The following is a 5,180-nucleotide window of genomic DNA, read 5'->3' as shown; positions in this document are numbered from 1 at the left end:
GTGATGGTCACATAAACACCACCCTATACCGGAAACCTACTGACCGCTATACGTACCTACATGCCTCCAGCTTCCATCCAAGACACATCATACGATCCATTGTCTACAGCCAAGCCCTGAGATACAACCGAATTTGCTCCAACCCCTCAGACAGAGACAGACACCTACAAGATCTTTATCAAGCATTCGTAAAACTACAATACCCACCTGGGGAAGTGAGGAAACAGATTGACAGAGCAAGACGGGTACCCAGAAATCACCTACTACAGGACAGGCCCAACAAGGACAATAACAGAACACCACTGGCCATCACATACAGCCCCCAGCTAAAACCTCTCCAGCGCATTATCCACGACCTACAACCTATCCTGGAAAATGATCCCTCACTCTCACAGACCTTGGGAGGCAGGCCAGTCCTTGCTTACAGACAACCCCCCAACCTGAAGCAAATACTCACCAGCAACTACACACCACACCACAGAAACACCAACCCAGGAACCTATCCCTGTAGCAAACCTCGTTGCCTACTCTGTCCCCATATCTACTCTGGCAACAGCATCAGAGGACCCAACCACATCAGCCACACCATCAGGGGCTCATTCACCTGCACATCCACTAATGTCATATATGCCATCATGTGCCAGCAATGCCCCTCTGCCATGTACATTGGCCAAACCGGACAGTCCCTCCGCAAAAGAATAAATGGACACAAATCGGACATCAGGAATGGTAACATACACAAGCCAGTAAGTGAACACTTCAATCTCCCTGGTCATTCTATCACAGATTTAAAAGTCACTGTCATTGAACAAAAAAACTTCAGAAACAGACTTCAAAGAGAAACAGCAGAACTAAAATTCATTTGCAAATTCAACACCATTAATCTGGGCTTGAATAGGGATTGGGAGTGGCTGGCTCACTACAGAAGCAGCTTTTCTTCTCCTGGAATTGACACCTCCTCATCTATTATTGGGAGTGGACTACATCCACCCTGATTGAATTGGCTTGTCAACACTGGTTCTCCACTTGTGAAGTAACTCCCTGCTCTCCATGTGTCAGTATATAATGCCTGCATCTGTAGCTTTCACTCTATGCATCCGAAGAAGTGAGGTTTTTACTCACGAAAGCTTATGCCCAAATAAATCTGTTAGTCTTTAAGGTGCCACCAGACTCTTTGTTGTTTTTGTAGATACAGACTAACACGGCTACCCCCTGATACTTGATCCGTGTCACATTTTGGTGACCCATATGCTTGCAGTTTATTTTATAGGTGAAGCTCAGAGGAATACCATTACCTTTTCTGCCAACTGAACCCCTGCTGGCTATGAATCAAACCTGTACTAGCAGTTTCTTGTGCTAACATGTATTTTGAAGGGTATCTACTTGGCTTCCGAAACTTTTCTCTTTCTAAATACAATTCTATTATTCATAAAGTAGACATAGAACCTTTAGCAACATCTGGACAGATATTATGTAACTGGATGATCACTTACAGATCAAGTTCATACCTTGTATGATTACATGGACATCAGGTCGGAATGAATTTGTTTCCACACATTTTGCTGTACCCATATTTACAGATGAAACTATTTCAATTTTTCGCAAACTGTCCATACATTACATATGTTCTAGTCCTTTCTCCCTTTTTAGGGATCATGCTTTGTGCTTTACTAGCTGATGACACAAACAGTCCATAATTAACAATATTAACATATTTAAATATAAAAGTTTATAAATTCTAAGACAATCATATACAGGCATTATTATTTACCAATATTCTTCAAAATTACAAAAATTAAAACATCAAGGAATTTTCTTTATAGGCACCTATGTTAATTAACACAGGGAAAAGAAGATTTTTTTATTGTAAATGATCAATAAATAACATAGCTATAGAAAATTAAGAATATCTATGTAAAAGATTTAAGCATTTTCAAATTCACTTCCTGTATTAAAGAGGTAAGTAGCTGATGGGGAAAAGTCAATATTTTTGCTTTCAAAATGAATATAATATTCTTACCTGACTAGATGACTTCATTTAGTTTCCCTTGGTAGAGTTCATAGGAAAATCCGAATTCGTTTCTCCATTAAATTGCTGTTCTGGAAGACTGGGGATAATGGATCTGAGGAATTTGAATCCACTGGTTTCCGATCCAGATGCTAAACAAACTTCATAGCCATAACCTCGGGACAAAGTTCCATTACCTGTTACATCTACCAAATTATTCTGGAAATTTCCATCTCCATAAAAATGACCAGAAGCAGAGAGATATTTGTCTCTACAATTTCTTCTCTTGTATATCTTAATAATTATAAAAATGATTACTGAAACTAGAAAAAGAAATGAAACTAAAGACAATGAAATTACTAAATACATAGTCAACGTGTTTTCCTGCTCATCTTCCGCTTCCTTTGCGCATCAACAAATTGCATATAACCATCTGAAAATCCATCCACTAGAAGTATATTTAGTGTTACTGATGAGGAAAGTGGCGATTCTCCGTTGTCTCTGACAAGCACAATAAGTTTTTGCTTCATCGTATTTTGGGCGGTTATTATCCTTGTGGTTTTTACCTCTCCATTTTGAGATCCCACACTGAACAGGCCTGGGTCTGTGGCCTTTAGCAGCTGGTAGGAAAGCCAAGAATTCTGACCAGAATCCCCAACCACAGCCACCACCTTCGACACCAGGTAACCCGCCTCCGCCGAACTGGGAACCAGGTCATTGGCGGGGGAGCTGCTGTTCTGCAGAAGGTATAAAATGAAGGGGGCACTGTCATTTTCATCAAATATCACAACTCGGACATTGACTTCAGAGCTTCGTGGAGGGGATCCGCCATCTCACTGCAACCCGGAAACCTCTTATCTGTTCATAATCCACCCAGAATGTAGACGTTGCCATTTTCAGAATTGACAGAAAAGTAAGAGGATAAAGGGAAGATTCCTTTCTGGTCAGGTAATATTGAATAGATCACTTCTTATTTTGCTCTGAATCTAAATCAGTGGCCTGTTATCATTTCTAATCATTATGGATGGATTGTTATTTTCCCTTATAGACATGAGATAGGATGTTTGATTGAACACCGGTGCGTTGTCATTGATATCTGAAATTTGCATCTTGATGGTCTCCTGAGTGAATAGGCTGGGAGACCCAGCGTCCATAGCAGTAATGGTTACCTTATACTCTGATAACTTCTCTCTGTCCGGAGCCTTATCGCTCACCAGAGCGTAATAATTTTGGATGATAGGTTTCACAGCAAACGGAAGATTATCTTGGATGGAGCAAGTAGTTCTCCATTATCTCCCGAGTCTCGGTCTCTCACACTGAAAAGCGCCACCACCGTCTCAGGCGGGGAGTCTTCGGATATCGAGCTGTTCAGAGACATTACATTATTGTCATTTCGGAGTGATTGTCATTCACATCCACAACCTCCACGAGGACTCTGCAGTGTGCAGACAGACCCCCTCCAGCCTGAGTTCTGATTTTCATCTCACGGGTCTAGTCCTCTTCGAAATCCACCTCTCCTATCACTTTTATTTCTCCTGTCACGGAATCTATTGCAAAAATGTGTTGACTTCTTTCTGTGATCTCTTTAAAAGAATATGTTATCTGGCTGTTCGTTTCTTCGTCCATGTCTGTAGCAGATAGTTTGCAAATTACTTGATATTTAGGAACATTTTCAAATACATGCACTTTGTACAGGAACTGACTAAAGCCATGGGGTGTTATCATTGATATCCAGAACAATAACTCGTATGTGAGCTCTGCCGGTCCTCTGGGGAAGCCCTCTCTCCCCGCTACCCCCAGTCAGAAGCTGTGAGAATCAAATTAAATTCTGGCTACTCCTCCCGATCTAATGTTTTTTTCTAATACCAGTTCAGCATATTTACTTCTATCTCCCCTAGCTTGCACATCCACCCGGAAATGTTCATTGGGGCTGATCGTGTAGTTCTGGATAGCATTTGTTTTCCAGGGGAAAACGGGTGTTTTTCTGTGTCAGTTCTGGAATTTCGAACATAAATTCTTTCTTTCGGAAACTAGGAGAACTATCAATCACATCCTCTATCTTCACCCCAAAGCGATGCAGCTGCAATGGATTTTCCAATACAATTTCGAACTACAGCAAACACGAATCAGTCTGTCCGCACAGATGCTCACGGTCTATTTTCTTCTTTATTATCACATCCCCCGAGCCCGTGATGAGCTGAAAATACTTTTTGCTACTTTGTGAAATCAGCCGGGCCCTGCGAGCAGTTTCCCTACATCCAATTCCAAATCCTTTGCAACGTTAGCAACTACAGACCTGATGTCCTGTTCTTCAGGCACGGAATAGAGGATCACCTCACACAGCGCTCGGGACAAGCAAAGATACAGAAAGAAAGACAGAACTTGCCTTTTTCTGATGTGGTTCCCCATTCCGCCAGCCATTCCCGGTCTGATCTAAAACACAACGATTTCCATACAGCAGCTCTGATGCCTAAAAATAGTTCCTGTGGTACCAGAGCAATAGTTTGATTAACAGCATATGTGCAGGGTAAAACAATTCGGTTTTAGATAGAAACCTAATTGTCTTTCTTCAGAGAAGGACTGTTCGTCTTTTATCTCGGGGATGCTCCTGTCATGGCGATTCTTCTAACACCGCCGTGATGAAACCTATTACTCCGTAGCTCTATTTCAGCGCCACCTTTGATAACAGCGCCTCCTAGCCTCTCAAACAGCACCTTTGCTTTCAGATCCAAGCTAATTTTAAAGATTATCATCATAGAATCATAGAACCGGAAGGGACCTCGAGAGGTCATCTAGTCCAGTCCTCTGCACTCGAGGCAGGACCAAGTATTATCTAGACCATCCCTGACAGGTGTTTGTCCAACCTGGTCTTAAAAATCCTCAGTGATGGAGATTCCACAACCTCCCTAGGCAATTTATTCCAGTGCTTAATCACTCTGACAGTTAGGAAGTTTTTCCTAATGCCCAACCTAAACCTCCCTTGCTGCAATTTAAGCCCATTGCTTCTTGTCCTATCCTCAGAGGTTAAGAAAAACATTTTTTCTCCCTCCTCCTTGTAACAACCTTTTATGTACTTGAAAAGTGTTATCATGTGCCCTCTCAGTCTTCTCTTCTCCAAATTAAACAAACCCAGTCTTTTCAATTTTCTCTCATAGGTCATGTTTTCTAGATC

At 41.7% G+C, this 5,180-nt stretch overlaps 1 pseudogene; it reads right to left on the bottom strand.

The window, feature by feature from the left end:
• Nucleotides 1-2,038: 2,038 nt before the first annotated feature.
• LOC117881561 lies at nt 2,039-4,417 on the bottom strand (annotated as a pseudogene).
• Nucleotides 4,418-5,180: the final 763 nt, after the last annotated feature.

The sequence above is a fragment of the Trachemys scripta genome, chromosome 8 (genome assembly GCF_013100865.1).
Source record: "Trachemys scripta elegans isolate TJP31775 chromosome 8, CAS_Tse_1.0, whole genome shotgun sequence".
In the NCBI taxonomy this organism is placed as follows: Eukaryota; Metazoa; Chordata; order Testudines; family Emydidae; genus Trachemys; species Trachemys scripta.
This window is presented reverse-complemented; position numbering and strand designations above follow the sequence as displayed.